The 10,582-nt window shown below is 26.6% G+C and overlaps 1 long non-coding RNA gene across 2 annotated transcripts; it reads right to left on the reverse strand.

Annotated features, from left to right (window-relative positions):
- Positions 1–1,080: 1,080 nt before the first annotated feature.
- LOC147808052 (uncharacterized) lies at positions 1,081–9,408 on the reverse strand. Of its 2 annotated transcripts, none has more exons than XR_015434684.1 (4): positions 9,326–9,408; positions 5,272–5,351; positions 4,036–4,125; positions 1,081–1,242 (listed from the first exon to the last, which is right to left on the reverse strand). It is a non-coding gene; the product is annotated as an uncharacterized LOC147808052 (long non-coding RNA). The 2 variants fall into 2 exon arrangements; XR_015434685.1 differs by having other exon boundaries at positions 5,272–5,623; positions 8,387–9,389.
- Between the last annotated feature and the right edge of the window lie 1,174 nt (positions 9,409–10,582).

Below are 10,582 nucleotides of genomic sequence, written 5' to 3' on the forward strand. Positions count from 1 at the left end.
ATTTTTGCTGGAATTTGTTTGCTAGACAAGCATATAATGCTATGTACCAGCTAAAATACCAGCATATACTACCATAAATCTTTGCTGGTTCCAGCATAATTACTAGCATTCCATACCATGAATTGGCACACTTTATTGCTGGTCCAGCATACAGAAACCAACTTGTGTTGCTTGAATATCTTGCTGGTCCAGCATAATAAACCAGCTTGTGTTGCTTAAATATCTTGCTGGTCCAGCATACATTAACCAACTTGTGTTGCTTGAATATCTTGCTGGTCTAGCAACAATCAAGACCACAACTTGCTTGTTTTTTATGCTTTACTAGCAATAATTCCATAGCAACAGATGCTTTTTTTATTGCTATTCCAAGCATAATTCTCTACCAACAGTTGCTTGAATATCTTGCTTGTCTAGCAACAATCAAGACCACAACTTGCTTGTTTTCTTATGCTTTACTAGCAATAATTCCATAGCAACAGATGCTTTTTTTATTGCTATTCCAAGCATAATTCTCTACCAACAGTTGCTTGGAATCTTTGCTATTCTAGCATTACTTTCCTACCACCAGTTCCTTGAAATCTCTGCTATTCTAGCATTACTTTCCTACCATCAGTTGCCTGGAATCTCAGCTATTCTAGCATTATTTTCCTACCAACAGTTGCTTGATAACTTTGCTATTCCAGCATTATTTTTCTACCATCAGTTGCTTCAAATTTTTGCTATTTATATTACTATTATTAATTTCTTATAATCTTTGCTATTCTAGCATTAATTTTCAAATTGTTGCTTTAAATTTTGTTATGTTTAATGCTTTCCTACTAGCAATTATTTTTACTCTTTCTCTACTATGAAGCCCACCTCTCAGGTTTGCTTTTTAACAGTAGGATTATTATGTGTGTATCTAGGATCCCTTTTTTTTTTTTTTTAACAAATATTAAATATGGTGCAAAAATACCTTTTTTGATATTAAATAACAAAACCACAGCTGTATGTCTAACCACAACTCATTTAAATTTTGTGTAAAATATATAATTACCAGTAATCATTTGATTGATATTCATATAAGAGAAGACAAATAAGAAAACTTAAAAAAGATTTATTTTGTTTAAGAATCATTAACTTTAGCAATATTAAAACATATATCCTGGATTTTATCAGATATATATCTGTTTCTTTTCTTCATAGCCTCCTCCATTTCTGTGGCAGTAACTCTTCTTTTCATTAGATATTCTCTCATCTGACCTGAAATAAAAATAAAATGTTAATATGGAAAAAGGCTAATAAAAATAAAAACAAGTTTTTAAAAAACAATAGCACTTGGAAAAGTCTTAACCTTGCCAAAAAAAATCTGTTTGTTAAAGAGCAAAAATATTCCAGCTGTGGATGAATTGATGTCTATTTCTGAATAGTTAAAAGCTGAACTTTGTAGTAGTTCTGGTAGTTCTTCAGTAAAAAATAAACAACAAATTTTTAAATCTTTACAAAAAATTCAATTAAGACAATATTTAGTTTGAACTTTCACAATTTTAAACATTTATGTAGCATCTAAGTGATATTTTAAACATCTTTCACTGTAAAATTTTACATTAAGTAGCAGGAAAGCTTCTGCAATTTTTTATATGAGCATGTTAGTCGCTACATTGCCTTTACCTGGGTGACGAGTATGTTGTGTAATCCCTGCCATTCAGATATGTATGACGTTCTTTTTTTTTTTTTAAATTAATAGAATTTTCAAAGCAATTTATGAAATAAGCTCTGAAATATAAATATTGGATATATAACACAAAAATATATGCATTATACATTGTTGGTATTATCTCATTACGTCCTGACAATATTTGAATTTTGGCCTCATAAGAAACTGAAGCGAATACTCCAATAAAATAGTAAAGTTAAACAGCAGAATCTATGTTTTAACCAAATAAACACCTTTTTCGTATCTAAAAACTTAGTGTAGGGAAATATTTTATCAAATTTATAACAAATAGAACTACACTGTCTCCACTACTTAAATTAGCAAAGTTGCAAAAGGCAGAGAGCATATTGTAATTAAAACTGTTGTGATCAGGATTAATTAATGATATCAGAGCCAAAGTAAAAACAGTCATTTATGTAATTTCAATCAGACACATTTGTTAAGGCATTCATAAATTAATAAAATAACTTTCAACTTATAAATTAAAATAGTTCTCATAACTAACACACTGTTACATTCCCTGTCTTTGCCAATGCAGTCAAAGGAAACCGAATATAAACAAACAATATGACAAATTTTGAGACTTCAAAGGAAGTGGTGTTCAGCAAGTGTGGAATTTAAAATAAAGAAGTCAGGCTTCAGAATATATTTTTAGTAAATGGATTGACATATACTTTCCTTCTTTTGCTAATACTATTGACACTGAAATAAAATTTCAGATAATTAATTTTAATTTAATTGATTTTAATTCAGATAACTGGTAAGAAAGGCAAATGTTATATTATTCAAAAATTACAAAGATGTTAAAATCTCAATTGTGAGTTTTTTGTAATTTATTAATGCATCTATTGCACAGCAGTATACACCTTTTATGTTATAAAAAAAGTTTATCAAATGAATAAATACCTTACTCAATAAGCAATGCTTAAATATGCTAAGACCATTTTACAAGGAGTAATCCTATATTTATTTATTAGGAGGAGTAACCCTATTAATTCCTTTTTTTTTCTGAAAGATTTTCTGTAAAATGGATTGAGTAATAAACTCTCAAAATAAAAGTAAAATTTAAAGAAAAATAAATATTACTTGATTTAGTATATACTAAGGTTAGTTGGTTTAAATTAGATATTTTAATTTTTTTAATTACAAAGTCATACAAACATGCATGTGTTTTAAATTATTTTAATATTTTCAAAATGCTTTTTTTTACATTAAGATATTTTAACAAAAAATATTTAAAATTCATTTGTCTTTCCATTTTATATTTAATCTAATGCTACACTGTGTTTTTAAGAGGATGTCATACCATGGGAGTAACTTTTCATCACAAATTTTGTTTCAATTCCATAACTAGACCTGAAAAATAACTACGCACCACTGTGGGAAGTCAAAAAAAAAAAAAAAAGAGAGAGAGAGAGATGAAACTTAAATTAAAAAAAACTAGTACCTTTTCCGAATCGTTATATGCATATAGTATACATATAACCATTTAATGATCCCAAAACATCAAAATTGAGACTCAAGATAACAGAATTTTCAATTCTATGTCTCCATTATGACTTGTACAGAATTCTGTCAAGCTTTTTCTGAACGATACTTATTTTGTGAAAATTTAGACATAATTTTTGAAAATTAAAAATTATATTAAAAAATCAACACACAATTATAACAAAAATATGGATTTATTGTTTCCTACGAGACACATAATAAAATTTTAAGAAAAAATACTTAGTGAAACGACCATTTTTTCCTGAAGTTGAATTTGTGAAGGTACCGCTAAATGGTAGTAAATTTGGCTTGGACAGACCCCTGTTGCAGGTAACTTAAATTTTACTGATGGATCAAAATTTTGATGCTTCAGTATCTATCAATTTGGCTTGGAAAGATTCATGTGAAAGGAGAGTTCCATCACAATTCCCATATTTCGAAGTTGTAAGGAATAGATTAAATGTATTTTGCCTCTCCAAATATTTAAAAAGAAAGTTCTTTTAATTTAGTATGTTTAACTAATTTTTCACATATTTATATTTTTATTGTTAAATTAACTTTTTATAGTCATATTATCTCTAATATGAATCTTTTGCAAAAATATATTTTAAACTAAGTAAAAAATGTCCAAATGAAAAGGACCTATTGCTATCAATTACAGAAAGAAAAAAAAACGGGGGAAATAATTCTTGGAGTTTTCTTTTTCCACAACATAATTTTGTTTAAAGTTTCCTTAAGCAAAGCAACCCCTCATTAAAAACAGTCATCCCTCTAACACAAACACTAGATGGCGTGATCAAAACCTTGATTAACACATAATTTTAAACTAAATACTTAAGTACTTCACTTACTTCCTGCCAATTCTAACACCATAATTCTCACACCCTTCTGTCCATGCTGTCAGTTTATTGGCTCCTGTAATGTCCTCTTCAATGGATTTTCTAAATCAAAATAAAACATTCACATTATAAATTTAAAGTTATAAATATTCATAAAAAAATAAGTTTTATAAATAGTTATTGGAAAATGGGTGATTAACCAAATTTAATATGAATTGTATATTCTGAGAGAATACACATATTTCTAACTGAAATGCTAAGTAGAAAACATAAGTTAGTTACTCTAAGTTAAGTCACGATTAGAGCAAATGAACACATAAAGAATAAGTGTTAAAATTTAAAAGTATTGTTCATTGGTTTAAGTCTCAACTTAAATAAAAAAATTTTAGAGAAATCAGCAATTTCAAAATACATGAAGCATTCAAATACAAGTTTTTCCAAATATCCACTGATATTCATAGCTTTGAAATTTTTGTTAATATATTGTTGTGTTAATAAAGCAAAATTGCATTAATACTCGGACGGCAATAAATTATAGCATTTTCTAAATAACAGTTTAATAGAAAAAAATTTTTGGTAAAATTTTTTTAGAACTACGAACAAAGGAAAAATATGTTGTTTTTTTTTCATCCTTCATTTACGTCTTCATTACAAAAAGCGGTATTATTTAAAAGAGAATGGATTTATTTTGCAAAAAGCATTTCAACTAATTCCTATAAAATACAATCCTTATACACCATATTTTCATTATAATATAGGAATGTCACCTTTTTAAGTGAAAATACAGCAGGTAGATTAACTAAGAGCCACACATGTATTTGCTCATGTAGACAGCATATATGCTAATTTTTATGTTCTACGAGTTGTGATCAGTAAATTCAGTGTAATTTTTTTTATTAGTAAACTTGATAATATGTTTTCAGAAAATCAAATATTTTTAATTGTTAGACACAAAATAAAGAGCATATAGAAGTGGTTATTATAACTAAAAGCACAATTCAAGAGTCTGAATATCGTATTAAATGTAATCAGGATTTTAAAAACCACATAGCGATAGTAGTTTTAACTGTCTAAAAGCAGTCAAAACCCCATTTGAATTTATAAAAAATCGGAGAAAATAAGGTAAAACTAAGCGTAATCACTGAAATTTGCATAATAACACAATAAAAATATTTGCTTTTTTAAAACCATTTGAAATTCCAGAGCAATAACAATGGAAAAAGCAATTGAGAAACAACATAGATTTACTTGTGTTTAGAAGCTTTCCCTTGTTGCATATCAACAGTCAGCAGGCTACATCTGGCTCACTAGTCGCAGGCTGTGCACCACTATAATATTTCAAATATAGAGCAAAAGAAACAGCATTAAAATAAATAGAAGTAGATACATACACTAATAAAAATAAATCTAATTATAGATGAAAAAGCTGAAGATAAATTCACAACACCTTTTGTTATAGTGATTTTATTTTAATCAACCAACTTAAATTTTTTTAAATTTCCTACATTTTCTTTTTGTTTACTTTGCAAAATAATTTTTTAAATCCCGGCTGTGAATTCGTGAATTTATTATAAATCAATTTAAATATTTCTAATGTTAGCTATAACATAGGGGTGCACAACCTGCGGCCCGCGGGCCAAATGCGGCCCGCCAACCCTCAATGTGCGGCCCGCTACCGCAATCTGAACAAAATGAAAAAAAAATAATTAAATTTTTTTTTTAAATAAAAAAAAATTCGGAAATTTGAAATTTACGCATTTAAGTTTTTGACGCACCCAATTTCATTCAATGTAGTTTTCGATCGCTTTTTTTCGATGGTTACCTCTACTGATTTAGGCATAGTTTTGAAAATACCATTATTTTGAACACATCATTATTACGATAGACGAATTTCTAATTTTAGTTATTACTTTTGACTCTCTTCGAGTGCTCCGATTTTATCGTAAATTCAATGACTTTCCGGTAGTTATTGCTGCCCATTTTCACGTATTTTCTGATATCGCGATTTTTAAAAAATTTATGAAACGCTTTATTTGTGCAAACTTCATGAAAAATCTAATCTTTTTCGGCAGTTGTTGCTACTCATTTCCGCATGGTTTTTGATATTTTGGCACGATATTATTACGAATCGCGATTAAATAATCGCTCATTTAGATAACCATTTTTTGACGTGGTTTATTTGTGCCAATTTTATTGCAAATCAAATTATTTTTCAATCGTTATTTTGGCAATTATTGTTACACATCTCTACAAGGTTTTGAAAGTCCGATATTTTTTATACGCTATTTTGATACTTTAATTTCGCATTTAAATACATAAAATTTTGACGCGTTTTATTTACACCAATTTCACCACAAATATAAAGGTATTTTGATAATTTCCTTTGTAGTTATTACTACACTTTTTACCCGTGATTTAAAAAAAATTGATGTTTTTCATATAATTTGACAGCACGCGAGTTTTGAATCGCGCATTAAAATAATTACTTTTTATGTGCTGTATTTGTGTCGATTTTTACATAAATATAAGAGGTTTTTCGAACGTCTTTTTACTTGTAATTTAGAATATCCTGATATTTTAGCACAATATTACAACTCTTAAAATTCGATACTGTTTTAATTTTTTTTTTGGAACTTAAAAAATAATTACGTATTTTAGCAAAATCGATACCTTCCTAAAAAGAATAAAAATGAAAAATAAAAACAAGTTGTGTACATTTATATTAAACGCGTTCCCCTTTGCTAAAAAATAATTCAAAATGCGTGTATATTTCTTTAGTTCAAGTTAACATCACACACTCAACCTATTCTTTTTGTTGTTACATGATTTAAAAATCACATGTCGAGATTTGTATTTATACGTTTTAAAAATCATACGTTTTAATTCTTCGCGTAATTTAAAATTCACGCATCGTAATTCGTATTTACGCGATCTTAAAATTGCGCAGCGCATTTCGTATTAAAAATAACGAGATTTAAAAATCATTCATCGCGATTCATATTCACGCGATTTAAAAATCATGCGCTGTGAGTAGTCTTTTCGCAATTTAAAATTGTACATCTCAATTCGTATTCACGCAGTTTGAAAAACACACATTGCGTTTTATATTTGCGCAATTTAAAAAGCACACATAACAATTAGTATTTAGGCAATTATAAAATAACACATCGCTATTTGTATTCACGTGATTTAAAAATATGGAAATGAAGAACACCATCTAGGACAAATTCCAAAAGTGATTCAGATTCAAATTTAATACTACCCACAACAACAGCTTCTGTCATAAGACTGTTTTCCAGAATAAATTTGGCCTGTTCAAAATTACAGAGCAGTCTTTTAACAAATTCATTTAATGACTCGAAAAAGCATGATCAAGTGAATCACATGATCAAGTGAATAAAATTATCCCAATATTTAAAAATTTTGCAAATTACAGGATAACCATTAAGAAAATTTTTTAACCATCTTCTTATGCTATACTTCCACCATTTCATATCATTCATGATTGTACGCTGGGAAATGATTTGTATATCATTAAATTTTAACAGTAAAAAATATAATCAAAATAAGTTTCGTTAAGTAATGTAAATGTTACTAATTGTTTATGCATATGTGTATTAATTGTAAATAGAAAGTGTCATGTTAAAAAAATATTCGCCATAAAAAATTTTAAACAAGTATCTTAATAGTTTTTTATTATTAAGGAAAATAGTTTATTCAAGATTAATACTTTCTTTCTTTCTTCCCTATCTCTGCCCCTGCTTCCTATCATTAATTTAAAATAAATGTTTTAAAGTTTAAGTATATTCCCCTTCTAAATGCTAAATCTTATTTTCCGCAGATGGGGTTTTGTTTCAATTTTTATCATTTTTAACCCTATAAATCTTCTTTAAATCAAAGTATTTAACTTGTATTTATTTTAATAACTAGAAAAAAATTTTTAAATTTATTTCTATGAACAAATTTTTTAAAGTTAAAATTTATGTTAAAATGGACTTATGTATTATGTAATATGACTTTCAAAAAACATGTATTTTCCTATAGTTTTTTAATTATTTCAATTTATCTAAATTTTCTTCTGATTAACTGATTCTGTTTTTTCTTAGAAGGCTCAGTTTTTTCTTAGTTTAGAAGTTTTTAACTTTAAACATTTAAAAGTATTTAATTTTATGCTAAGATATTACAAGGTTAACTTAGAAAAAGAATTTAGTGGTTAGAACAATGTTTTTATAACAATTACTACCTAAAATTGCTATAAATATGTTTGTCTAAATACTTTGAGTGTTCCCTTTGGCATGCGGCCCTTCACTAGTCAATCTGCTGCGCATGTGGCCCTTCACTCAAAAAGGTTGTGCACCCCTACTATAACAAAATTTAAAAAAAATATTGATTACATTGATATAACAATGCTCAAGAAAATTAATGATTTTTAAAATGTTTTAGTCCTTACATATTTATTAATTTTTTTTTTTTTAAATGTATTTACTTATTTAAAATTATGCAAATGCCATTGACAAATCAAGCATGTTTTTCAAAAAGATTCAAATAAAAATAGTTAGGTTAAAAATAAATATTTGAAATAATTGATAGACATTTATAGACTCTAATTTGTAATATATTTTTGGAAATTCTAAATCACAAATTTGATTCATTATTAAATTGTTCAAATTATTAATTGTAAATCACAAAATTGCTCATTATTAAATACTCGGAAATTAAAATTCAAAAGTTTTGTTTACTTAATATTTCCATTAGAAAATATTATCTTAAATAAAATAAAACAGTTAATTTTTTTTTTCTTTTTACAAAAAGAATTTATTTTAACATTACATTTCAATAGAATAGGATAACAGCAAGCCAAAATTTTAATCATAACTGCGAATAAATAAATTTTAAAATAAAAAAATTATTTTAATAGAAATTATACAAACGTTACTTTAACATTATCTTCAAATGCTAAAACTATTATACAACATGACGCAAACAATTAGAGAAATTAAATATGATTTAAAAGCTAATTTCGTCACAAAAAAAAATTAGGACGGTAATATAAATATTTAAGATGCAAAATTTTTACTGTAAACTAAAATAAGACTTAAACAGAATCTTTCTTAAAAGAATTCAAAATGTAAATAGACTGCTAAGCCTAACTTGATTGCAATTCAATGCTAATAACAACATTATAATATAGATAATAAATGCGCACGCATTATTTAAATGGAACTCAAATCAACTATTAATAATAAAGATAAAGTACATTTAAATAATAGTGATAATAATAAATAACATAAAGAAAACTCACCTCATTCATACGAATCTGCCGCCACCATGTGTGTAAACACTTGGAGCAAGGTGCAAACGAGTTTAGTCATGAAGAGAGCGCACGGATCAAAAGTTGAAAAAGTTCAGTGAAAGTTCACTAATTGAGGGGAGTAAAAGAACGTTCAGTCTATTTAGTCACAGAGAGCGCATTTTAATAGAATTTTATTAAAATGTACATTTTTTTTTCTTTCTATGTTATTACTTGAATGCGCTTTTTATATTGCATATAAATATTTATGAGAAAAGCAACAAATAGAAAAAAGAAATTAACTCAATTAACTAAATATAATCGATGAAAAATAGTTTTATTGAATAAAATTTTCAACTTATTAATTATTTATTTTATTAAGAAACAAATTTATTATGACATTCAGTTATTTATTTAGTTTATTAAAAATTAAAAAAAACATCAATTTTTTTATTTATTTTCCTTTTTTAAACTATCTCGTATTAATTTCCGAGTTGTTTTCTATCAATTATATATATATAATTAAGGGTTTTATGTTCCTTGTAATAATAAATAAATATTTTAAAATAAATCTACATATTTAATAACTCTATATAAACATATTTAATAAAATGCATATAGATAATAAATAAATATATATTTTTTTATCTAGTTATCGCAAAAATGTACTGTATTTCTTAACTTTACATTCACTAAAAAAAACAGTTTTTGATATTTGCTTTCGAAAATAATGACAGAATTGTGACAATGACAACAATTATGAAAAAAATAAATAAATAAGGACAACATTGTTCTAACAGTTTTTCTTTCTCTCTTTTTTATGTACTTGCACATTAATTAAATGCTGGCTAATATGAAGATTTTATTAAAGCTTATTGACGAAATTAAACTTTTAAAATCACAGTGATCAAGCTTAACACTGAATACTGCAAAGATCTCGAAAATTAATTAAATTGAACAATAAAGGACATATTTTTAATAAAAATTTAAGTACTTTCTAATAAAAATAAGTAACTAATTTTTTCACGAAAATTTTCTTATGTTACGGTGTGATTTGCCGGAGAAGCAAGCTACGCTCATTATGAATAGGTCTTTCAAATTTATTTTAAACGTTACATAATTCAAGGTATTGAGCATTTGATTTCTAAAGCTGTACGAGAGCTGTGGGTGATTTTTATGGATTTCTAAATATTAGCGTAGCTACTTTTGGGGCACCCAGGGCAAACACATTAGGCGGAGCAAACACGTGGAACACCCTCAATCTCTGGA

This window comes from Parasteatoda tepidariorum, chromosome 6, assembly GCF_982258835.1.
Source record: "Parasteatoda tepidariorum strain Cologne lab strain chromosome 6, Ptep-v5.0, whole genome shotgun sequence".
Taxonomy (NCBI): Eukaryota; Metazoa; Arthropoda; class Arachnida; order Araneae; family Theridiidae; genus Parasteatoda; species Parasteatoda tepidariorum.